Raw genomic sequence first — 27,707 nt, forward strand, 5'->3', positions numbered from 1 at the left:
TTAGCTGTCCCAAGTTAATCAGAATGTGGATGGATGCTGTGCATAATGAGCATGAAATTTTATGAAGACCTGATTTGAGGAAGCCATGAAGGGAGCTATGCTGGTGTCTTAAAATTGAAAATTTTTAAGTACATATCAAATTATATACTTCACATATTTGAACCTTTTTTTAGAAATGTTAGCCTAGTAACAAAGTACCACATAATGAAATTTTATAGAATTTACGGTGAACCTGCATATATTTCTTGAAGTAACTTTGCAAAGAATGAATGCAAATGCTTTACAAAGAAATATTTCTGGGCGTGGGGAGTTAAGGGAAAATGGGGAAGGACTGCTAATGGGTATAGAGTTTCTTCTGGGGGGTAATGAAAGTGTCCCAAAATTGGCTGTGCTGATAATGGCCACACAACTCTGAATCTACTAAAAACCACTGAATTGTATACTTTAAGGAGGTGAATTGTATGGTATGTAAATTGTATGTATGTAAATGTATGGTATGTAAATTATACCTCAATAAAACTGTTATCAAAAAATTTTAACTTCTTATTCAAGTTCTTACTGCAAATTTAATTTTTCTTAAAGAAACATGTAAGTGAAATGATCACACTAAGTAAAATATACTATTTTAATCCTCAATGTTTATAGTTTCCTCCTGGGATTTATTTTCATATACTTCTGTGGAAGAGTGTGTGTTTGTGTGTGTGTTGAGGGGAATAGATGGGTCCCTGTTTTCTCTCACTTTCTGTTCATTCATTTGGCAAATATTGATCAAGGCACTGCCACGCTGCAGGTATTGTTTTTAGTACTAGGGATATTAAAAAATGAGCAAAACAGGCAAAAAGCCCAGCTCTCATGATGTTCACATTACTGGGTTTTCCTGCCTCAGCCCCACTCCAAGTCATCAAAACACAGACTTATTTCCAAGATACTCACTTATTCAAGTGAGTGTAGATTTTTCTCTGTAAGAGATATATCAAGGTGTATGCAACATTTTTATTCCCATGCATGTCTACTTTTTACTTCCATTTTAATCTGCTTCAAATTTCAACAACTTCTTTTATATTGACAAACTAGTATGGACAGTCAACAAAAGTTTTAGAATCTCCTTTGATTCTCCTTGTTTTTCCCATTATTCTTTCATTTGCTTGATGTTCATATTCTGTAGTTGCAAGGGATAGAGGATTTCCCTGTGAACAATGGTATTTACCATAACATAAAATATCTCCCAAATCAGGGGATGGTTTGTATTTATATTAGCAAAATAAGGAGCCACCTCTGTATGTAAATTGTATGTACATAAATGTATGTTTACATTTTATATGTATGTTTACATTTTACATACATATTTACATGCATATTTACATACATACAAAAGTTGAATTGTATACTTAAGGAGTATACATAAAAAAAGTATACTACTTTTGTATGTGAATATGCATGTAAATATGTATGCATGTAAAATGTAAAACTTGTAAGTATGTAAATATTAGCAAAATAAGAGCTACCTCTCTATGTAAATTGACTTTATGTTTTATACTTATGTTTTACATTTTTATAATTTATGTTTAACATTTATAAAGTGTTAAAGAAATCAGTGGTACCTTTAAGGAAAAAAACAATTACACATGAAATTATATCCACATTTATAAAAGAAAATGTAAAACTGGGAAAATACTGTAAACACCAACAGTTTAAAAAATTGATGTATCTTGCTATATATTACAACTTAACGTGGCATTGGATTAAATGGCAATCACTTCTCTCAGTGACTCAGTTTTCTTTTATCTGCAAATTCCAGGATATACTTGTTCTTTCCACCTTATGAGATTGTCACTGTGGGGATCAAATGGGGTTGTATGTTTGCAAGCCACTGAAAACCATGCCCACAAAAAAACCCCTATCAATATAAATTCATGATATTGTTAAAAGTGTCTCTTTTCCTCCCTTTTGAAATGTTTGTAAATTTCAATTCAATGTCTTAAGAGCTGGTTATCTTCTAAATCTGATGTGTGGCACATTTACTGGGGTCTCTCTTTGTGGGCCTTCTGTGCATCCCTGTGATACAGTATCTGCTGGTCCTGCGATCACCATTTCTCACCATGTAATGTAACTCTGTGTATAAAGATATCACTACCAAAAAGTTTATTAAGTGTTGTCTGTAGTTGTGAAAAGTTCAAGAGACCTAAATATCCACTTAGAGGAGCTTCGTTAAATAAATTAGGCTGCACTTATGTAATGGAATACTCTCCAAAAATTAAATATGATGTACCAGTGTTTTTATTAATATAAGATATTAATGATATATTGGTAAGTGGAAAAAACACCCCATCAAATAGTAAAAAATATGCATGTAAAATATATGGAAATATATTCAAAGAAAGGTATTAAGAATACATGAGAATGCTAGGGTGTTAGAAAAATTAGTCTATCTTCTGATACTTCTGAAAATAGCATTTATCAGTTTTATAAATAGTATATTTTAAAAACCATCTAGATTTCCAGCTGATATAATTCTTTGTCTAGTTTGATTACAAAGCCTAAGTGATTAAAGAGCAGAAAAATTAGAAACAGATACCCACTTGCCAGCAGCCACTTTTCCCTTACTTACTCTCTTGTTTTTTGAGATAGAGTCTGGCTCTGTCACCCAGGCTGGAGTGCAGTGGCGCAATCTCGGGTCACTGCAACCTCCACCTTCCGGGCTCAAGCGATTCTCCTGCCTCAGCCTCCCGAGTAGCTGGGATTATAGGCGTGTGCCATTATGCTGGCTAATTTTTGTATTTTTAGTAGAGACGGGGTTTCCCTATGTTGGCCAGGCTGATCTCGAACTCCTGACCTCAAGTGATCCAACTGCCTGGGCCTCCCAAAGTTTTGGGATTACAGGTGTGAGCCCATACTCTTAAGTATCTACTTGCACATAAAATGAGAGGACCATAAGCACAGATGCCTGCAATATTGAATCAACATCAGATTCTGAGTTGTTGTTTGTAAAGCTCTGATATGAGCTTTACAAAAACAAACTATCAGTCACCATTTCTTCAAAGAATTCCTGCAATTTTCAGCAAGAAGTAGATAAAATAGAGCCAGGTGTCCAAATTTTCTGTAGTTTTATTTATGCAGAAATAAACATGGGTATTCAACCCTAGGCGGTGCACTGACGTCACAGAGGGAGCTTTTAAAAAACAGCATGCTGTGGCTCCTCCCCGGAAATCCTGATTCAATAGGTTTCTGCGGGAACTGGAAGTCTAATGTAAGCAACTCCACAGGTGATTCTGACGCAGAGCTGATTTTGGTAACTATTAATAGTAATTTAATGCAATGCCCACCAGATGGGACTCATGCTCCGAGAATAGAAAGGCAAGTCGGAAAACTGCTCAATTTGTTAAAGGCTGTGCTTTGTACTCTGCACGTGTCTGCCTTTAAATAAGCCTATACTAGGCCGGCGCGGTGGCTCATGCCTGTAATCCCAGCACTTTGGGAAGCCAAGGTGGGCGGATCACCTGAGGTCAGGAGTTCAAGACCAGCCTGGCCAACATGGCAAAATCCCGTCTCTACTAAAAGTACAAAAATTAGCCGGGCGTGGTGGCAGGCGCCTGTAGTCCCAGCTACTCAACGAGGCTGAGGCAGGAGAATTGCTTGAACCCGGGAGGTGGAGCTTGCAGTGAGCTGAGGTTGTGCCCCAGCACTCCAGCCTGGGCGACAGAACGAGATTCCGTCTCAAAAAAAAAAAAAAGTCTACGTTAAGTGACTCTCATTGTCTAAACATAACAAATGGGAACATAAAATGTTTGTTCTACTCATGCCTCTGCAGTATGGTCCATAGGATGGAAAGCTGACGTTGGGCCCATCGTAGAGTGTGAGATAGTTCTGGACACAGTCTCCTGGATCGTCAATGCTGATGAAGTAAAAGTTGATGGTGAGAAGCCTTCCAGCAGGAGCTACCAGTGCCCACTGGCAGTGCGTGTTGTTTGGATACGTGCCTGGATAGCCGGGGCTGGTGAATGAGCCTCTGTCTCCATAAAGAGTTCCACCACATCCTGCAAGGAAAACAGGACAGGAAGTTTGATTCAACAACGTATAAGCCATCCAGTCTGGCTTGTTAGGCAATAAGACTTTATTTTCTTAAGGTGCTGAGACTCTGCAAGAATAATGGAGGCAGAAACCTCTTTTCCTGTTCCTCTTCTTTGGGCTACACCCTTTCTCCTCCCTTCCCCTCTCTTCCCATCACCACCACCACCTCTTCCATCCTCAACACACATGCCTTTGCCTGCATATCACGACCCAGGGACAACTTCCTCCAGGACTGTACTTTGAAAATTGGGGGTTGAGAGCAGAATGGAAAACAAACAAACAAAAAAAAACAAAAACAAACAAAAACTTGATAAAGTAACTGTGGGAGAAAATCAAGTTGTCTCTGTGCTTTCGATGATGCGGAGATCTTTGCTTACTCTGAGTTGATGCCAATGACGTGAGTGAAGTAAAATTAGAAGTAAAATTCAGCACTAAACCAAGAGGAAGTGTGTTATTGTAGGTGGTGGCAGGAATGACTTCATTATAAAAGTGACTTTACCACTCTAATAACTGACATACTTAAGGTCAAATACTTCAAGTTTTGGTGTTAATTTGTTCAATTTGTTAATCTGTATATGAAGGCTGTCATGATTTAGACTACATATAGACTACATATCTGTGGAGATCCAGATTGCCTCCGGGACAGGAAGAAGCTGGCTGGCATAGTTACGGAGCACCTGGCTGGGCCTCTGACCACCGAGGTCTAGTCCCATCTCCACCTCAGTCAAGCGGAGCATTTTGGGAAACTCATTAATCTTGGTGGGTTTTTTTTTTTTTTGAGATGGAGTCTTGCTCTGTCGCCCAGGCTGGAGTGCTGTGGTGTGATCTCGGCTCACTACAGCCTCCATCTCCCAGGTTCAAGTGATTCTCCAGTCTCAACCTCCTAAGTAGCTGGGATTACAGGCATGCACTACCATGTCCAGTTAATTTTTGTATTTTTAGTGGATACAGGGTTTTACCATGTGGTCCAGGCTGATGTGGAACTCCTGACCTCAGGTGATCCAGCTGCCTTGGCCTCCCAGGGATTACAGGCGTGAGCCACCACACCCAGCCTAATCTTGGTGTTTTATTTCCTCGTCGATAAAATTTGAGCATTGGAAGTCATCTTTATCTTCCTTTGGGTGCCAAAATTCCATTACCCATGATTATCTTAATAGAACCATTTTCTTAAGATATTTAAAGTGATTTCTATTTATCTTTTTTTATTTGGAAGGTATTTTGGTATTTCAGGACATTTCATAAAGGTGTTTCTCCTCTCTTGCACTAAATGTATTGACATGACTTAAATTTTCTTTAGCTGTTTGAAAAGTGGCCAACCAAAAATATGAGAGGATACTTATTACCCTAAAAAAGCAATTTCTCTCCAGGACTGCCAACAAGTGTCAGGGCCTGTGAGAAGCACAACCATTCATATATATGCCAGAATGTGTTCATAAGTTGGATTTTTGGTAAATATTTTTCCTTAAATTCTCAAAGAACTTCCTTGATGGTCAAACCAAAAGTCAAGAAGTCCAACAAAATTGAATTTACAAAGGAATTTTAAAATCTTCATACCTTATATATGCTTCATATATGAATATATATTCTTTTATAAACAGAAATAATGAATAAATGTAGAATTTAAAGTAATCTGGCCAGGTGCGGTGGCTCATGCCTGTAATCCCAGCACTTTGGGAGGCCGACACAGGTGGATCACCTGAGGTTAGGAGCTCAAGACCAGCCTGGCCAACATGGCAGAACCCCGTCTCTACTAAAAATACAAAATTAGCTGGGCATGGTGGCGTGCGACTGTAATCTCAGCTCCTGGGGAGGCTGAGGTGGGAGAATCACTTGAACCTAGGAGGCGGAGGTTGCAGTGAGCCGAGATCGTGCCACTGCACTCCAGCCTGGGCGACAGAGCAAGACTCCATCTCAACAACAACAACAACAAAATAATTTGTACCTTCATTGTTAAAAATCTCTATTCTTAACATGAATTAATCAGGTACACAGGTAGCTAAAAAATACAAGGTTACTTTGCCTTTTTCTATTAGATACCTTATGTTTTACTCACCTACACTGCTTTCCCATACAAAGTGCAAATGTCTTACCTCAGGGTGATGAGGTCCAGATGATTTCATATCCACAATCGGAAATTACACTATTATTCTTAAATCATAGATATAGTTCATTATTTTGAGAGAAGACAGGGTTTGGCAGCAGAGTTCCACAGTACTTGCCCAGTAATGGTGAATTGCTGTTACTTCCATTTCTCACCTTTAGGAAGGAGTCATTCATTATTAAACTTAAACTTTCTTCTCTAATGTATATACATTACAATGTGAGACAATTTGAATGATGACACTTTTTGGAAAAGCTTTGTCTTTTTATATACGTAAGAATGAAGGGTTTTCTGAAAATACATGCAGAAGTCATCTTCACTTGCAAAGGGGAAAAATGTTCCATGTGTAGATCAAAAAACATTTGTATTTGGATTCAGAAATATCTGTTAACCTACAGCAATTAAAACATCAGGCTGCTTTTTTATACAATAGTTTGTGCTATGATCCTGCAGCCTTTGCTTTTGGGGAAACATTTGGAAGAATGTAGGTAAAGTGAATTTTTAAAGGGTGGGGATGGGTGGGGGCAATGTTGCCTGCCCTGTTTCCAGTCAACTATTATACATTTTTCATTGTGTGTGTGTGTGTGTGTGTGTGTGTGTATGTGTGCGCACGCACACGGATTTCCCATTGAAAATTACTTGGCTGTAAAGGGGCTATGAAAAAAATACAATGCAAAGTATAATAAAGTTCAGAACAAAAGGAATTTCTGTGTGGGTGAAGGACAGAAGTATAAATCTATACAACTTCTGACTGTTGTTAAATGTGTTTTAGAAACACATTAAGAGGCCTTGTTGCTTTTTTGTTTCAACTTCTCATTGTTGAATAGACACATATAAAAACAGGAAATGAGTTGGTGTTTTGAGGGGAGAGAGAACCACACTGTGAATTCAACCACTTTCTGTCCCCCAGCCTGGCTCCTACCCTGCATTCACAACCAGCCCTGCTTCCAGGAGGGCTCTCAATGCTTCTAAAGGAAACGTTACACAGGCAATGTATGTTGGAACCAGCCTGTCATGTAGAAATGCTGATTTTACTGATCTGTGTATTCAAAATATTGGAATTTCCTCTCTTCCCTTTGTAATTCCATGGTTTAAAATTTGGTTAATTGCTGGTATCTTAAGTCACAGAGTTAAGACAGTCTGATTTTGCTGGGCTGTGTTGATCAGGTGAGATTCCTTTTAGGTCTATGTAGTAGCCCATGGGAGAGAATAATGCCTTTCTAGTGCTTCAGGGATTATTCTGCTAAGTGTTTAAACAAAGTAGACTTGCCATGATAGAGTAGCCAGTTATTCACTAGTAGATAGGAGGGCTGCCATATTTAAGACCTGCCAGCACCATACTCTTGAGTTTGGGTGTTTTCACTTGCCATGACAGAGTAGCCAGTTATTCACTAGTAGATAGGAGGGCTGCCATATTTAAGACCTGCCAGCACCATACTCTTGAGTTTGGGTGTTTTCACCTAGGGGTCCTCTTTTAAAATGGCATTGCTCTGAGAGGAGCAGTGAGATACTAATTTTCATTGACACTACCAACAACTTGTCTTATTCACTTTCGTCTCCTAGGAGGAATGGGGCCACCGATAGCAGCGGGCATCCCTGGGACATCAGAGGGATGTCCTGAAATGGGATGTGAAGGCATGAAAACAATCGCAGATTCCAGGCATGGTCTAGAGCTCGGCCCTCACTTGGTAGTAACACAGAATCCTCAGTCAGACATTTCCGTTCCCACGGCAGTTCACAAGAATGGAATGCTGAGGCTTCCTGGTCCAGCTGCCAATAAACTATGCCCACAATCTTCCCACTGAGCGCCAGACGGAGCTACATTTTACAGGCCTAAGCTGTGGTTTCCTTTCTTTGCTTATGGGACAGGAAGTTTCAGATCCATTCTACGGAGTAATGAAGGACAGCAAGAAGGAGAAGTTCTTACTCTCCATGGCTGGAAAGCAAGGCTTTGCTTCCCAGCATCTATCAGGCAAATGGCAAATGTTGACTCTGATCAATAATGGTCCATTCAAGCTGGAGTGAGTTAAGAGTTAGTTGCACTGTGACTCCAACCTAACGGGATTATTCCATCTTCCCTCCAGATCACACTCCCTTCATTCTTTCTGCTTTATGCTTCATATAAATATATGGATCTCCATGGTGGGGGAGGTACAAAGGTCCAAGTTGAGTAACCTGACCGGCACAAAGAATACTGTATTTGTCTCTTCGTTTTCTCCCTGCTACATACATCTTTTGGTTTCCTGTCATGCGAATATGCCTTTAGAAAAGGCATGAGCTTCCTTTGAGTGTTATTTATGGCACTACATGTTAAGGCTATTGATTAATAAAGGATTTAGGTGAATTCCAAAGGGAAGAGCTTTCCAGGATGATAAAACTCTGCATCAGGAATCATGTTGAAGCTAAACCCATAGGCAAAGGCCATGTGCCAGAATACCCTTCCTCGCCAGGCCGGGCAGAAGGTGACAGCAACCAAATCAGATGAGGTGGATTGCAGGCGAGAAAAGATTTTGTTGGGAACAAAGTCTGCAGCTACCAAGAAACTAGCAGCTGAACAGAAGCCCACTGGAAAGAATCCTCCCACAGAAGGAAAGAAGCCTGCTGCATACACCAGTACATTTGTTTATGCTACAAAGATCAAATCATCTTGGGCAGCTTATTTTGAATGAAGACCTGATCAAAGAGGCAGTGAGAAAAAAATTAAAAATACAACTCCAGATGAGGTGTAGAGGAACAAGCAAACTTTTTGGAAACCTTACTGAAGCCTCTTGTATGGTGAAACAAAACCAATTTAGAGAGCATCGGAATGAGGTTTAGATTTAAATTCCACTCTCAGAGGAATTCAGCATCCTTATCCTTTTGAGTCTCAGGTTCCACCTGAGTTTATTTCCTAAGGACGAATGCATTTTCAGCAGAGCTTGCAAAGGTCACAACCCCATGAGCTCTGGGGGTTTTCTGGCAAAACACAGATGCTGAGTTCCACACACTGGGTCCTCATCAGATGAGGCTTATTCAGACCATTTCCTTCCTATGAGCGATGATATTCATGTTCCATCTCACATGCCCAGTGCAGGTGATGTGGCAGAAAGAGCACAGAGGGAGCTTACCGGGGGCTCTGGAAGACCCCAAAGGTTCAGGCCCACAAGGGGCATGGCTCTGCCTGCTCCAGGTGCAAGGGGGGCTTCTCTCTCAGTGTGTCCTGGGGTGGGAGTGGAGGGTGGATGGGTGGAGGATGGGCAAACAGCAAAGTCACTTCTGTGTCCAAATTAGAGCTCTGGAGTTGTGGTGGAAAAAGGACAGACCACACCTCCTACAACAAGGGAGCACTTATTCAAGGCAACGCTTGTCTTTAGAGGATGTTGACGATGCCCCAAACTTACTGTAGCTGTCAGGGAAATTAGGTGAGCTATTTAGTATCATTCAGTTTCATTTTACAGAATCAGCATGTTGTTCTTAGACTTTCCTCTGATCCTTTTAGGTCTCAACTTACTGTTGCCCTCTTAAAGAAGCCTTCTAGTTCCCAGACTGAGTTAGGAACCCCTACCCCTGCTGGACTCAGTTAGTCCTTTCCACATTGTGCTGTAATTGGCTATACCCCATCTGTCCTTTCCACCAGACTAGGAGTCTTCCGAGGGCCCAGAGGTTCCCAACTTCCGGTGTTTGGACTGGTGCTCTGTAAATGTTTAGGGAATGAAAGGGTAATGAATAAATTAATGAAACAAGTAAGAATCATAGAGTATCAGAAGCACTAAAGAAAAGGGGTAAAATCCATCATCTTTTAAATAATTCATTTAAATGATATTCAAATACACATTACCTCCAAGAAATCATTTCTGCATTCAATTGAGTTCTCAGTGCCAAACAAATGAAAAAAGAGGGTGTGGTTGTGGCGGGGCTATGAGAGTAATCGTGCACTCCATGTCACTGTCATAGTTATCTGGCCATCCAGTACTCCTCAGGTTGCCAAATGCCTTGTGATAGTCTCTGTTGCAATCTTAGAAGAAAAATATGCGTAATTAATGTATGCATTCTGATGTTCAGTGCTCTTTCAACTTCACGGGAATAATTCAAAAAGATCATTACATGTGAACAAACTTTAGAAAAAAGTAATCCAGCTTCTTTGTTTACCTTTGAGATAATTGAGACCCTAAGCGGTGAAGTGAATTTCAAGCAGCACACACAGATGCAATGCAGCAGCTCGTTCACACAAACACCCCTACAGGAAGCATGACACAGGAGCCTTCTCATTTAAAGACAAATACTCGAGGATCCTTTGAACTTTTTCTGATCACATTGAGGTGAAGTGGCTAGCATTCAGACTCTCTTTTAGACAAGGACGCTACCTCCAAGACAGAGTTTTGTGCAAGGGTTTTAAATCCATTGGTGAGTTATTTGTGGGAAATCGTTCTTTACCTTTTTTTTTGTAAAAAAAAAAAAAAAAATCAAAAGTACTTTTGTTTGTTTAACCAAAGGCAGCTTTCATTTGAATCAATTCAAAATAAATATTAAATAAAGTGTTCTGTTAAAATAAACTTCTCAGTGATAGTAATCAGGTAACTCTTTTAAGGCTTTTTGATTTTTACAAACATAATTTTCTAAGATTTTCAACCTTGTGAAATACTAAAAACCTCTGAAATATAAACATTAAATGGGTAAATTGTATGATATGAGGATTGTATTTTGGTAAAGCTCTTGTAAATATATATATATATATATTTCTTGTAAATAAATATGTATATTCAGTGTGGTTAAGTGGGTAAATTAACAAAATAACTGGTATATTTTTAAAATCAACTACATAGACATTGAAGAAAATGCTAGCATTCTAAGCATCTTGGTTAGTATTTTATTCTCTTTACCTCTTTAGAAACCAACTTTAGTAATTTGCTAAATTGGGCCTGGGTTCTAGTTAAGAGATGGGTGTGGTTTTTGTTAACAAATCCTAATTTACTCACAGGAGTCAATTCTAGAAATAATTGTAATTATTCTAGGAATAATTGTAATGATGGCAGCTTTTCTTAATAAAAGATGAAGTTCTGGGGCTCACCTGCTATCTGATAGGTGAAACTCATTCTAGAATTTCTGTTTAAAACTCCAGATTTGAAAATGACAATTGCAGTACTCATAGAAGAATAAAACATTGGCACAGCTGAAGCATTTCTGCCACAGAACTGAATTCTTGAATTTCCATGACTCTGAAATGAAATGGAAGCCAAATCATGTTAGATTTATTTTAGAAAAGAACAGCATAACAGAAATTAAACTGCATATAAAAGTATGGCTCAAATATTTAACCATGGAAACTAGCTCTGTTGTTGGAAGTGCTCTGCAAGAAGACTCACGTTGGCCTTGGAACTGATACAAGTCACACCTTCCCAGAGGGGAGGGAGGAGCGGAGGCAAAGTTTCTGCTGAAACCACAGACACTTCCCTGCTGAAAACAAGACCCCTCCCCTCTCATGCGACTTCCTAGTTGAGGCCTGTGCCATTGCTCTGAGCACCACTGGGCTGTTTGAGAGTTCACTGGATTTCTCCTCCTGGGGCTTTTGCCAGTCCTGAGCTCCATGAGACTAACAACCATCATCGCCCTGATCCAGCCCTTGCTACCCCTTAGTAAATCTAATCAGAGCCTTTGGTTCCACTGTACATCCCCAAGCCAGCCAGGGCCTGTAATGAGGTGCTGGTTCCCCTTTGTAACACTTGGGCAGCCCTCATTACCTCTCAAAAGCCTGGAGTAAATGCAGTTGAATGCCCATCAGTTCTTGCATAAAAACAAGTTGTATTTGCAGCCTCCCTGTCACAAGTATGTCTCTAATATCTGCAGTCCTTAGGAACTTACTGAAAGACCCCACCCAACTCTGCTTGCAAACTCCTCTTACTGCTCAGGACTTCCACTCCTCCTCCTATCCGTCTCCTGCTCTTGGTCCTTGTCTAACTTTGCTGTATCCTGTGAACTTGAACCGCACTGTCAATCATTCTCTGTATACATCCCTGCCTTTCCACTTTGTAGCCTTAGCAAAACTTGTTTCTCCACCAGCCTCCTGGTAGAGGCCATTCTTTTCCCATGCTCCACAGTTAATTGAGTAGGAAGGGTGGGGGATCAGCCTAGGGGGAAGGGAGCGATGCTCCACGTTCCTCACCGCAGCTTCCATCCTTGCCTCAAAGCTGGTTCGCCTTTGAGGGTCTCTACGTCTGGTCAAATATATTCTCACCATTGTCATCACTCTCATTTACTTTTCTCCTGGTTACTTCCCAACATTTATGAAAGACTTGAGGTGTCTCAGCTCATAGTAATCTCCTGCCCCCGATTTCCTTTCTGAACCCTTAGAGGTTTCAGTGTTTATACAGACAAGCCATTAAACACCCTCACTTTATATTTCTTAACACCAGTGACTTCCATCTCTACGTCTCTGTTCATCCCCAATGCCAGGTAGCTACTGTACATCCTCTATAACAGCCCTACACATCATTCCTTCATGATCTTCCAGTTAGACCTTCTCTGTCTATTCCTGGATACCCTGAGAATCCCAGTTTCTCCCAGCTCATCCGTCAATGTTTGTCTTTCCTCCCTACCTACCCAGTCTGAAACTCTTGATTGTTTCCTGTATTCATTCAGTTGAAAACATTATTCAGTCATGACAAACACTGGGTCTTACTCACAGCCACTCCAGCTGCTGTTATGTTCCAGCTGGTGCCCAGTGCTCTGTAAGTGGCACTCTGTGCCCCACTGAGTGGTCCACCATGATCCTCATTTTCTTAGCTTCATGAAGCAGGGGGAAAAGCTTTCACCCAAAGGGACTTGTTCCACTTGGCTCTAAGTCCTTCCTGTAAGGGTACCACTGGGTAATAGGGATTTTGTCCTGAAAACCATTACCAACAGAATGATAATAATCTAGCATCTTGTCCATCTTGAGAGCTTGGGAGCTCATCTCAGCGTCTATGCTTTGCACAAAACTGAGCAAGTCCAGGGCCTATTCAGCTGCCAGCACATCTCACACCTCTCCACATTGGAGTCAGACAAACGGGACTTTTCTCTCCCCAGCAAGACCAGGTGAGAAGCAGGGGACCCCAGATTTATAGTGAAGAGGACCCTGAAAACTCTGACAACAAATGGGACTCTACTATTCCAGAAGATGGGGCTTGAACATGACATTCTTGGAATGAACTGGGGAGGGTTAGTTGCTCCCCCGACTGCAGAAAGACAATCCAGCTATTCTCAGATGTTCTCCCTGGTATCCATCCTCAGTTCATGGCCTCTCCCTTTACATATTTTTCCCTGGATAATCTTATTCTTCTCATTATTTCAATTACTTATCATGATAATGATGGTGCACAAAAATCTTTGGGCCTTAGGTCAACATCCCACTTTGTGTCCAACTGTCTCCTCAACATCTTATTCCAGAGGAAATTCAGACTCAGCATTTTGTAAAGCTCAAAATGGCTTTCTTTCTTTCTTTTTTTTTTTTTTTTTTTTGAGAAGGAGTCTCGCTCTGTCACCCAGGCTGGAGTGCAGTGGCATGATTGGGTTCATGCCATTCTCCTGCCTCAGCCTCCCGAGTAGCTGGGACTACAGGCGCCTGCCACCGCGCCCGGCTAATTTTTTTTTTTTTGTATTCTTAGTTTCTTAGTAGAGACGGGGTTTCACCGTGTTAGCCAGGATGGTCTCGATCTCCTGACCTCATGATCCACCTGCCCTGCCTCAGCCTCCCAAAGTGCTGGGATTACAGACGTGAGCCACCATGCCCGGCCTCTTTGTTGTTGTTGTTGTTGTTGTTGAGACAACGTCTTGCTCTGTCGCCCAGCCTGGAGTGCAATGGCGCAATCTCGGCTCACTGCAACCTCCGCATCCTGGGTTCAAGCGATTCTCATGCCTCAGCCTCCTGAGTAGCTGGGGTTATAGGCACGCACCACTGAACCCGGCTAATTTTTTGTATTTTTAGTGGAAATGGGGTTTCGCCACATTGGCCAGGCTGGTCTTGAACTCCTGACCTCAGGTCACCTGCCTCAGCCTCCCAAAGTGCTAGGATTACAGGCATGAGCCACCGCATCTGGCCCTTTTCTTTTTATCTCTCTTATATTACCATGAATATAGACCTCTGAAACTGGTGCCAAACGGCCTCTTCACTGATTCTCTTGTGTTCTGTATTGACCCTTTCAATTCAGCCTATACATAAATCCTACTAACTATATGTATTTCTCCAAGCATGGTCCATGGAGCTCTGGTATTGGCACCAAAACACCAGAGATGTTTGTCAAAAAGTCAGATAAATGGGTGTTATAACTCGGTCTCTGAGGGTGGGCCAGGGAGGATGCACTTTTAAGATGCATCTTAATGCATTCTTAGGCACACGAAGCTTTGAGAGCTCTGGACCTACAGGACCAAGTTCAAGTTTCTCGACACACCTGATTGGAGGGCTTTGTGTACAGATGAAAAACACATTAAGCTGGAAGTAACTTAGAAAATTATTTAATCATGGCCTCATTATTTCAAGTGTTTTGCAAAAGCTGGTGAAAAGATGCGACTGTCATTCATCCTATAATTGTTACCTGTGGTGAGTCCTGAAGCTCTAAGTAATTCTGCATGCAATCTTATGAGCTCAGCTGTTAACACCCACACAGTTATCTTGACCTGCTGATGTGGAGGGGTGTCAATGACCCAAGTACAGATGGAAAATTGGACATCTGGGTCTGATGAATTGGGTGATTAAATATTTTGTGGGGACCAAGTTGCATTGTATGTTCCACCACAAGGCACTGGGAAGAAAAAGCAACACAGGAGACATTTTATTCATGTCTCATCTCAGGCAATCTTTAAAATTCTGTCTTCCTCATCTCCCACCCTAGAGGAGCTATATTTTCATCATTCCATTAAGAATTGGGGGCTTAGGCCGGGCGTGGTAGCTCACGCTTGTAATCCCAGCACTTTGGGAGGCCGAGGTGGGCTGATCACGAGGTCAAGAGATCGAGATCATGGTGAAACCCCCGTCTCTACTAAAAATACAAAAAATTAGCCGGGTGTGGTGGTGGGCGCCTGTAGTCCCAGCTACTCGGAGAGGCTGAGGCAGGAGAATGGCGTGAACCCGGGAGGCGGAACTTGCAGTGAGCCGAGATTGCGCCACTGCACTCCAGCCTGGGCGACACAGCGAGACTCCGTCTCAAAAAAAAAAAAAAAAAAAGAATTGGGGGTTTATATCCTTGACTAAAAATTGTATCAAATTTTGTACCACAGATTAACATAGAGTAATGAACATGGTGTTTAGTAATTGACATTGAGTTTAGATAGTAATTGACATTGAGTTTAGTAATTAACATTGAAATTTCAATATAATAAGCAGGGCATTCTTTTCAGTGCCTAAATACATGTGTATTTCATAACATATAAAAATGCTTCTATTTACTCACTATCCATGATGGTGTATGTAGCATTAAATCCTCTAATGTTAAGTCACTGACGAATTGAACCATAAGGAAGTTACCAGAAGAGATAAAAGGAGCAGGTACAGTGGAACCACAAAACGTTCCAGCAAAGTTGGCATTTTCACTAACCCCATAGTATAACTGGAAAGAAAAACAATTCATTACTTCTCCATTATTTACAAAAAAGTTGCATCTTTCACACTAAATTGGATGTGAAGTCACAATAGGTCATGATTAAACATTTTTACATTGATGTTCTTAGAGGTGGTCTTAATTTAGGAACAGAATTATAATTGGATTGATTATATTATGACTTTCAGTAAAAACCTGGTATGATGCCTAATATTTTTTTCCTCTTTGGGAAAGTAATCTATGATTTTAAAAAGAATGTGTCATAAGAGTCCGCTCACCCACTGCTACCTTAACCACTGCACCCACTAACACTTTGGCCCCAGTTGCTCTGATGTCTTGCCTTGATGATCACTGGAGCCTCCCACAAAGCCCCTGATTCTGCTCTTGTTCCTTGTTAGTCTATTCTGAAAATGTCATCGAGAGGATACTGTTAAAATCTAAGTCAGACCAGGTCATTGCTCTGCTGAAACCCTCCTAACTGCCTCCCATCCACTCAATAGAACAACCAAAGCCATCACAATGGCCTTCTCTCCTCCTCTCCCACCCCTGACCTTTCTGATCTAATTTCTTATTTTCTCCACTTTGTTCATTTTGCTTCTTGAGCCAAACCAGGCATGCTCCTGCTTCTTGGGTATGGCATTTGCTGTTTCCTTTGCCTGGAATGCTCTTCCCTGTATATCCACATCGTTTGTCCTCCTACATTTCTTCAGGTCTTTACTCAGATATCCCCAACTTGGCTGGTGTGGTGGTACACGCCTGTAATCCCAGCTACTCAGGAGACTGAGGCAGGATAATCACTTGAATCTAGGAGGTGGAGGTTACAGTGAGCTGAGATCGTTTCACTGCACTCCAGCCTGAGTGATGGAGCAAGACTGTCTCCAAAAAAAAAAAAAAAAGATAGCCCCAACTCGATAAGGCCTTCCTTGTGTAAACTCTCCCAACATTCCCATCTCCTTTCCTGCTTGACTTTTCTCCACAGCAAGTATTACCTTCTTCAATATACTACATATTTAACTTTTTTTTTTTTTTTTTGAGACAAGGTCTCACTGCTCTCCAGGCTGGAGTGCAGTGCTACAATCATAGCTCACTGCAGCCTTGAACTTCTGGGCTCAAGTGATCCTCCCACCTCAGCCTCCTAAGTACTGGGACTACAGGTGCATGCCACTATGAATAGCTAATAAGAAAATTTTAGAGATGTGGTCTTGTTATGCTGCCCAGGCTAACTTGTTTATTTCATTGTCTTTCCCGCTGAAGAGAATACAAGTTCCATGAATGCACAGATTTCTGTTCTGCTCACTGCTATGTTCCCAGTTTTTAGGTGTCTGCACATGAAAGGCACTCAATAAATATCTAATAAATAAATAAACAAGTGCTTTGATTCCCCTCTTCCACAAGCCCTCCCAAAACTGTTCTCCCTGAGGCTTCTTTACCTCAATGTTTCAAGCCTACAACTTCGGTCATCTCTGATTCCTCTCTCTCTCTTCACTCCACATCCACTCCATTCTACCTTCAAAACATATCTCAGAGGGCTCCATCTCCAGGTGGCCACCATTGTTCTTCACCTGTTCCCACTGAAACATCTTCTTAATAGACCTAATTCCGGAGCAGCCATAGTGTTCTCCGCTGAATTGCCTGCATGTCTGCAAACTCCAATGAGATGCTGCTCCTGCTCTGACTAAAATGCTCGGGCAGATCCCCGTTGTGCCTAAAGTAAAATTCCAGCTCCTTCCCACGGTCTGCAAGCCCCAGCTGCTCTGGCCTGTGCCTCCTTCCCAGGCCGCCCGCACCTCACTGCTGGTTGCACTTCCTTCATCCCAGGAGGACTCCTGCCCATGGGCCTGCTCCTGCAGCTCTTCCTGCCAGGAGACGTCTTTCCTCAGCTGAAGCTGAACCCGCACAGCTAAGGTCTCCCTGTCATGGGCCCTCACCTCACATGTCACCTCCTCAGAGAAGCCTGTGCTATCGAATGTTGCCCTCCCCCAGCATCATCCTGTTTTATTTTCCTATTATAATAAAAACCAATCTTATTTATTGTTTATTTGCTTTGTCCGGTCTCTTTCCCAACAAGGATGTAAGTCCCACAGGTAGGGAGACGGAGACTCTGTGTGACTTCTTCACTGTGGTGTCGCCAGCACCCAGAACAATTCGCATCCATGGCAGCCTTCTAGAAACATCCTTTGAAATAGTAGGTGCTTGGATTTCTCTAAACACATAACTAGAAAACATTTGTTTTCTTCTGAGTAATCTTCATTGTATTTCTTTCTTTTTTTTTTTTTTTTTTTTTTTTGAGACAGAGTCTCGCTCTTTCTCCAGGCCGGACTGCAGTGGCACGATCTCGGCTCACTGCAAGCTCCACCTCCCGGGTTCACGCCATTCTCCTGCCTCAGCCTCCCGAGTAGCTGGGACTACAGGAGCCCGCCACCACGCCCGGCTAATTTTTTTTGTATTTTTACTAGAGACGGGGTTTCACTGTGTTAGCCAGGATGGTCTCGATCTCCTGACATCGTGATCCACAGTGCCCCTTTTCTGTTTTTTTCTTTTCTTTTTTTTTTTTTTTTGAGACGGAGTTTCGCTCTTGTCACCCAGGCTGGAGTGCAATGGCCTGATATTGGCTCACTGCAACCTCTGCCTCTGGGATTACAGGCGTGAGCCACCGCGCCCCGCCCTATTGTATTTCTAAATGAGTATCTGTGTGTATCTAACTCCAAATATTAAACTCATAACAGAACTATGATGTGCTCAAGGCCACAGAACAGTCATGACCATGACCACTGACATTACTCTAAAGTGCTAGAATTATGTAAGATAGGAATGGCTAAAACCAGTAATTTCAAAAGAAAAAGAAATGCACCACTAGATGGCACTGTCTTTCCAACTTAAATATGATTTTAGTTAATACAGAATCCGAAGAAACTCGAGTTTTCTAATCTTCACTCCCTTGTTTCACGGAAGAGCACATTTGCCAAGTTTTAGATCATGCACTTTTTCTGGTAAGCAAGTTAAAATTTCATGATAATCATTGCTGTCTTTATGATCACGTTTATATTAGCAAGCATTTTTTTTTTTTTTTTGACATGGAGTCTCGCCCTGTTGCCCAAGCTAGAGTGCGATGGCGTTATCTTGGCTCACTGCAACCTCCGCCTCCTGAGTTCAAATGATTCTCTAGCCTCAGCCTCCCAAGGGATTACAGGCGCCCGCCACCACACCGAGCTGATTTTTGTTATTTTTAGTAGAGACGGGGTTTCACCATGTTGGCCAGGCTGGTCTCCAACTCCAGACCTCGTGATCCGCTCGCCTCGGCCTCCCAAAGTGCTGGGATTACAGGCATGAGCCACCGCTCCCGGCCGCAAGCATTTTTATTCTGGGACTTGTGTGCCAGGCCTCTGTGCTGGGTCCTGTGCATACAAGGATGTATAAAGACCTTTCTAGACCTTCAAGACATAGACCTCCTCATGAACAAAGGAGAGTAAAGGTCTACAAATTAAATAGACATACACTTGTATATGCACATACATTATATATGTATACATATAAATATATGTGTGTATATAAATTATATACAAAATAGAGAAAAGTAAGTGCCACAATAAAAGAATGGAAGTGTATCATGAGAACCCACATGATGGAGACAGACATTTGGATTGGCCCTTAAATGTAAGTAGAGACCTTCCAGACCTACAAAAGAGGAAGGGTATCCCAGCCAGACAGACATGAGTGCCAGGCCACGGAAGTGTGAAACGCATGGCATGTGTCAACAACTTCTGACCCCGTTCATTGAGCCTGGAGGCTAGGGTGAGAGAACAGGAGAAATGACGAAGTCCAACAAACAAGGCTGTGAAGTTCCATATATTTCATGCCAAGGAGTTTGGATCTGATCCTACATGATGTAAGCTCAGATTGGGACTTTAAATGGATAACTGGTAAATGTGAAAGAAGGTATGAGGCAGAAGCCAGGGCTAGATGGAAAGAAATGACATATGTGCCTGGCCCCAAGCTGGTATTGGGTTAGTTCATTCATTACCACAGTAAGATTTCTCCTAAGTGAGTTGAAATAGATTTTGGCCTCGGGATAACTGACATAAGAGGCTCTAGACTCCTATGCATCAAACCCAAGATCTGTATCTGCTCTCCTATTCTCTGATAACACTAAGTCTCCACTAAAGACTTTTGCAGGTTGCCCTACAGTGCTTTGCAGGGGGTGCCCTATACAATGATGATGAGAGGGAATCATATATAACCTGGGATATAAATGGTGTCTTTAGTATCTACACCATCATACGCAGCTATGGGCTGCATTCTGGGAGCATACATTTCCTAGCACGACTGCGTTGGACCTGGAGCTTGAATTACGTTCTAAGTCTTGTGGATGTGGGTAAGTACTGAGAAGAATGTTATATTTTCTCAACTTTTAGAACTCTGATAGTTTTAGAATCTGCTAAAGATCTTGAAGGTATTGTACAAATAATTTAGTGGCAGGCAGGCTCTGCTACAACCACAGCAAGATCCCACACTTCACCCAGCTATTGACTTGAGCAGTCAGAGAAACTGGGAAAGAAAATTTTTGGATTTTAATTCCTATGAACTTTTAATGCACAAGGGCAATAGGCTTTGATATTGCACTATAATTCTTTTCAAATTTAATACTTTTATACATTAATATCCTTAGGACTTTATCTTTTAATATTTCCCTGGGAGTTTGATCACAGGAGGATTTTGATATTCTTACTTGGAATATCTTAGAGTATCTTCATGAATTCTTTGATCTTATTGCGGAATGTCTGATGGGGTCTTCTGGGCAACATGCCAGGGCATAATTTAGTATGGGTAGAAGAATAGAGAGTGACTTTTCAGGTTTGGGGCTAAACTCTGACTCATTTCAGAATCTTCTGGGGAAAAAAAGTTATATTAGTCTCAGTTGCCTCAGAAAAAAGCCACAAAGAAGCAAGGATTAGAATCAGCTCTACAAGTGCAGGAGTTTTCCTAGTATTGTTTTCTAAAATCTCAGTGTTCTTTCGTAGTTGTTGGAGCAATGTCTAGAATATAGCAGGTATGTTAATTAACATTGATTGAATGAAAGAATAAATGAATAGTAGGTGCAACCTCATACGGATAGGAACGTGATACCTTCCATAGACTGCTGATCCTCTCCCCAAAGATGGACCGCCCCTCCTCAGCTCCAGTGTCTGACACAGACTGAATGGTTAAGCCCAGTGCGTTAAGTCAGACCTTCTCAATGAGGTCAATACCACCCCGTAGAGAGTGTTTTGCACAAGTGTGGTGGTTTTTGGGTCATCACTATTAATTTGGGGCTATAACTGGCATTTAGTAATTCACGGTACAGTTTTGCAAAGTGAAAAATTATGTCCCACATAACTTTTGAATGTCCTGTCTGACATTTGTGTAAAGAAAACTTTTTGTAATTATTTGATCCCAGAACCTAAATCCATTTTGTATATAAACAGAAAAATATTTTTGCACAGTTTCAATATGCACCAAATTTCCAGAAATGTAATTATTGTGTAAGCTGAGGGAAGACTGTACTTTGGTTTAGAAATGTTTAAGTCTTTCCACCAGTTTGGAAATTCATGTTGCAGATGGCGGTGTTACTATTGGCATGTGGATTGCAAATACAACCCACTCATATTTGTTTAAATTTGTATTTGTTATTCACCACCATTCCACATATAAAAGGGATCTATTTTATTATGTGACTTTGCGTAGCAGTGTTAGAGTATTTACATATGCGAATATACACTATTTTATGTACTTTCCTTTTATTTCTCCTTTTCATTGCCTTTAGGATATTATAGTGATTTTTTGAAATTACATTATGAGTAGGTTATAGCATAGATGATATTCACTTCAGGTGGGAAAGGATGCATTACAAAATATTGGCTATGAAAAGGGGCACTGACATCTGTAATCCTCACACTTTGGGAGGCTCAGGTAGGTGGATCACCTGAGGTCAGGACTTTGAGACCAGCCTGGCAAACATGGTGAAACCCCGTCTCTACTAAAAATACAAAAATTAGCCAGGCATGGTGGTGCACGCCTGTAAGCCCAGCTACTTGGGAGGCTGAGGCAGGAGAATTGCTTGAACCGGGGAGGCAGAGGTTGCAGTGAGCCGATATCACACCATTGCACTCCAGCTGGGTGACAAGAGCGAAACTCCATCTCAAAAAAAAAAAAAAAGAAAAAAGAAACAGAAAAGGGGCACTGATGTAGTTGAGGAAAAACTGGGCAATGTTAGGATGAGTACATCTCTCTGCTGGTTCCATATTTCCTGGCAGAAAAAGTCAACTAGGTTCATGCTCCTGGCCCCTCTCTGCTGCCCAAGTCACTGCTTACCACAAGAGTGACAACCAAGTGGTAATTCAGGAGTCAAGAACATGGGCATGAGGGGATGTAGCTCATAGCCTCTCCTTTCCTTCTCCATTTTGGTAGTCAGCCTCCCACAGGAAGCATTCTTTTGTGATGTTCCTCTCAATTTTGTAAAGCATCACAAAAGGAAGTAAGTTTCTGTTTATTTTGTAAATCCCAGCTCAGCCATCCCCTCTAGGAAGCCTCTCCTGAACCCCAAAAGGAAGCCAATCAGAGCCTCTTCTGCTCTGCCCTTCTACATTGTTTCTATTTATGATTTTCATCATTTATACAACATGTTATACAACGTGACAAAAATGTCAATTATTTAAATGTATTTTATTTATACTTTAAATGTAATTATTTAAATATATATTATTTGTTTGCATGTCAGTCTTCTACACTTTATTGACAGCTCCTCAAGAAGCTGGAACTCCTCAAGATATGCCTTTAGCTTTCTACACCTCCAGTGATGCTGGTACAGGGCCTGGCACATACCCTTGCCAACTAACTCCTTCTGCAATGGATGTGATGTGGATTTCAACAGAGACCACTCAGTGAAATGCACAATTCACTAGGTGATTCAGTTACCATAATTATTCTCCAAGTCAACCCTTTCACAAACAATCATGATAGAATTATGAATGAATAATGGAATTGGTATGATTTTACTTGTATATGTACCACAGAGTTCAGTTAAATTAGCTTTTCTAAAAAGTGATTTATAATCTCTAAAAAAAAATCTAAAAGGAATCAAATGTCTCATTTATCACAGAAAAATCTCTTTAATAAAGAAACCTCCAAGCTCCACATTCCAAGGGCTGTTCTTTGATCTGACAGTTTACTGGTAGTTGGAAACATTGCCAATTGAAGGAAATTGCTTTTCCAAGGGGGAAAACAAGAATAGTTCTGAACAGAATTTATTTGAAAAAAAGGTATTTTATTTTGAAGCAAGAAAATAACTCCTTGTTTTTGATATTGTAATTTCTGGCGTGAATGAATTGCGGAAATTCAGACAACGACAAGCTGTTTTAATGACATTATCAAATCGCACTCCATAAAAATGGATCTTGAGAGTAAATCCAATCAACTCTCCTAGCAAGGCCATCCTCAAAACATTCTTGAAATTGTAATTTTATATGTAAATCTATTATTTTTAGTTTTTAAGAAAAAGAAATTCCATAGTGTCCATGCCAATTTGGAATTACTCCAAGGGGGGGAAAAAGGGAGGTAAATTCGTTTACAATTTATGTCAGGCACAATGCTAAACACTCTAGTACACATAATTTTAATCCTCAAAACTGCCTTTCATGGTAGGTACTATTATGTGATTTAAAGAAAAATAGATGAAGTGATGAGGAATTGGGGAAATTAGGAAACTGGTCTGACAGCAAAATTGGGTTTGAGTCCCCATACTGTCTGTCTCTAAACCTTATTACCTTTCTGTAAAACCAGGGGAGCTGTTGAACAGTTCTGAATTCAGCTTTAGGACTACTCTAGTCATTTTGGTCTCTCCCCACCTTTTTTTTTTTTTTTTTTAAAGTGTCTCACTCTGTTGCCCAGGCTGGAGTGCAATGGCATAATCACAGCTCACTGCAGCCTCTACCTCCTGGGTTCAGGGGATCCTCCCACCTCAGTCTCCCGAGAAGCTGGAACCATAGGTGCACACCACCACACCCAGATACTTTTTTTGTATTTTTCATAGAAATGGGGTCTCACTGTGTTACCAGGGCTGGTCTCAAACTTCTGAGCTCAAGCAATCTGCCTACCTTTGCCTCCTAAAGTGCTGGGATCACAGGTGTGAGTCACGGCACCCGGCTGGTCAGGTCTCATTTTAGGAAAGGAGAATTCAACCTGAATTGACATTCCCTGTTATCTTTAGTCTTTCATGAACTCCTCTGATCCAGCTTCTGTGCCAATACTCTATTAAAATGGTTGTCATCCAATGGAATGAGGCTGTTCTTCATCTTTACCTTTCTTGGCCTTTACTTTACAATTTAATAGTATTGACCACCCATGCTTTGTAAAAGAATCCCCCTGCCCCTTGACTTCAGGGATACTACACTATTCCTGGTCTTCACATTCATTTTTTCATGATGCATCTGTTTCTTTTTCTGCCCCTTTTGCCCTCTCCAACTGCCTCCCTGGGTACCTTTCCTGGAGCTGAGAGCCTGACTTTCTGGAATCCATGCTGACTTTGTCTAAGAAAGCATCCTTTCTCCTGCTGGAAGGAAGGCTCTTTGTTGTGTCCTCTCTATTCATGGAGCTGTCTTCTCACTGGAGCTCCATTCTATTCTCTGCCCACTGCAGTCTCACTTGTCTGTCTTGCTCTCATCAAAACCACACTGTTATTTTTCTGGTCTCCCAGCCTTAGCCCTTTTCATAGCAAAAACATAAGCATATCATTGTGTACTTAAATGGGTATTCTGTCCACAAATTTTCCTTCCTTTTCTTTTAAAACAATTTTCTTTAAACTTTATGACAGTATTAGAACTTAAGTTTCTCTTGCACCCCTCTTGCCATCTCCACCATGGCTGCACCCCTGATCCGGGTCTAAGAGTGACCTCCTCACCTAGGGGTGACCTCTCCCTGGAGCCCTCCCGGTCTCCTCTCCTTCCAGTTCCCATAGCTACTGATTTCAGATCTTCCCCAGCTACTGCTCTCATCACATCACTCATTGGAAAACCTTCAACCACTTCTTATTTTCAGCCACACAGAGTCTAAAGTCATTAGTTCAACTTTCAGGATCCTTTGTAATTTCAGTATTTATCTACTTATGCCATCTTATTTCTTGCTACTCTTTAGCACTATTCTGCTTCAATATAGCCAGCCTCTTTATTCTTTCGACAACACGCACATATCAAGTTCAGCACCTTTTTGAAAATGTTCACCTTGCCTGAATTCTCTCCTGACTTGAGTAAGTTTTCCCTCATTCTATCATGTCTTTCTTGATCATGCCAGAGTTTCATGAACTTTCTTCCCTTTTAAGCTTGCACATTGCTTCAAGCCTGCATCAAATGCACTCATTAGCGCTTACATGCTTACTATCCTGAACTGTACATTCTTAATTTGCATGTGTCATCCCATAATTTTCCAATCAGTCTTAAGCTCCTCATAAATAGAAATCTTGCCATACTTTTAATTTCCCCCCGGAGAGTGCAGTAGTAAATCTTGCTACTTAACACTTGTAATCTGAACCCATATAACCTGATAGGTATAATAATTTAACATCAAAGAGTCTTAACAATTGAACAGAAGTTTCTTGATTTACTTTTTCATTTTTATTTTTATTTTTTGAGATGGAGTCTTGCTCTGTCACCCAGGCTGGAGTGCATTAGCAAGCTGTCAGCTCACTGCAACCTCTGCCTCCCGGGCTCAAGGGATTCTTCTGCCTTAGCCTCCCTAGTAGCTAGGATTACAGGTGCCCACCACCACACTCAGCTAATTTCTTGTATTTTTAGTAGAGATGGGGTTTCGCCATATTGGCGAGGCTGGTCTTGAACTCCTGGCCTCAAGTGATCCACCCACCTCGGCCTCCCAAAATGTGGGGATTACAGGCATGAGCCACTGTGCCTAGGCTTGATTTACTTTTAATGTGATTTCAGAACCATTTTACAATCTAAACATAATATGATAAGCAAATCTATAAGCCTAAGAAATAGACAAATTAAGAGATATTATTTGTGTCACTGACATTGTTTATTTTAGGATTTGCCAAGGTCCTTTGGGTATCTGTCTCCAGAAAATCAACCTTCCCATAGATCGTCTCTTGCAAGACATTAATGAATAGGAGATTTTAATGCTACTGTTAGAAGCCAGTCACACAAAATATTTGAGTCACCCATATTAAAGATTAATTTGATATGAAGGTAGAGCATCTATAATATTAAATGTTGCATCATTGAAGAATAGGTCATTTAAAAAGCAGTGGTACCTGTACTCACGGTTTTCAGGACTTCCTGTAATGATATAAACTGGAATACACTATATTAGAGTCTGGGGTGAGTAGACTCTGTTAAAAAAAACAGCCTTACCTTTACATAATCATAAAGGCATCTTTGCCTAGTACTTGCTGCTTCCAGAGCAAAAGTATTGAAGGTGAGGTGAATTAATTTATTTACAGGTGCAATTATGATCCATACACAGTTTAAATTCTTGTCATATATTCCATTCGATTCGAATCAGAATCAGGAGAGGCAAAGGTATTATTCGAACCTGTCAGATAACCACTACATCCTTGCTGAGGCCCTGCATTAAAACAAAGACACATCACTATGCAGGCCAAACAGAATAGACCTTACATTGCACATGGAGGGTTTTTGAAAGAACATAGTTTCCATTTTCTGTCACACTCTGAGAACATGATCAGATCATTCCCTCCTGGGCTCCCTCCTTTCCTCGCTCCTTCTCTCCCTTTGTTTTGTCCTTCCTTCCCCATCACCCTGCCATCCCTGCCTCTATTCATCCCTCCCTCAATCTTTGCTTCCATAGCAGAGCCTTCAGGTCTCCTTCTTACTCACAGAGTTGCTGAGTGGGAAAACACACCGGGTTCTATATACGTTTTTAGAACTGCTGATGTGATTTGTTGAAGAACTGCTGATGTGATTTATTGAAGATTTTCCTAGCCTTGAAAAATCCAATTTTATACAAAATCAAGTATTTTGCATAATAAAACTGGTGGAAAATGTCCATATGTTTTACTTTTATATTCCGCTTTTATGAACACTGTCAAACTGAAAACTGAATTTATGAAGAATTTACCCAACACACCAAGAAAATTGCTGCCAACAAATCTTTTATTTACATAGTGTGATAGAAAGAGGCTGGGTGCACTGCAAAAACATGCCAAATTGTAAAGACCATCCATGCTAGGAAGAAACTGCATCAACTAACAAGCAAAATAACCAACTAACATCATCATGACAGGATCAAATTCACACATAACAATATTAACATTAAATGTAAATGGGCTAAATATTCCACAGACTCGCAAATTGGATAAAGAGTCAAGACCCAGCCGGGCGCGGTGGCTCACGCTTGTAATCCCAGCACTTTGGGAGGCCGAGGCAGGCGGATCATGAGGTCAGGAGATCGAGACCACGGTGAAACCCCGTCTCTACTAAAAATACAAAAAAAAATTAGCCAGGCGTGGTGGCGGGCGCCTGTAGTCCCAGCTACTTGGAGAGGCTGAGGCAGGAGAATGGCGTGAACCCGGGAGGCGGAGCTTGCAGTGAGCCGAGATCGTACCACTGCACTCCAGCCTGGGTGACAGAGCGAGACTCCGTCTCAAAAAAAAAAAAAGAGTCAAGACCCATCAGTGTGCTGTATTCAGGAAACCCATCTCACGTGCAGAGACACACATAGGCTCAAAATAAAGGGATGGAGGAAGATCTACCAAGCAAATGGAAAGCAAAAAAAAAAAAAAGGCAGGGGTTGCAATCCTAGTCTCTGATAAAGCAGACTTTAAACCAACAAAGATCAAAAGAGACAAAGAAGGCCATTACATAATGGTAAAGGGATCAATTCAACAAGAAGAACTAACTATCCTAAATATATATGCACCCAATACAGGAACACCCAGATTCATAAAGCAAGTACTTAGAGACCTACAAAGAGACTTAGACTCCCAC

General features: G+C 41.1%; 1 pseudogene; it reads right to left on the minus strand.

Moving 5' to 3' along the window:
* Positions 1 to 26,258, minus strand: LOC129480122 (cubilin-like; annotated as a pseudogene).
* Positions 26,259 to 27,707: the final 1,449 nt, after the last annotated feature.

Source organism: Symphalangus syndactylus, chromosome 4 (genome assembly GCF_028878055.3).
Source record: "Symphalangus syndactylus isolate Jambi chromosome 4, NHGRI_mSymSyn1-v2.1_pri, whole genome shotgun sequence".
Lineage (NCBI taxonomy): Eukaryota > Metazoa > Chordata > Mammalia > Primates > Hylobatidae > Symphalangus > Symphalangus syndactylus.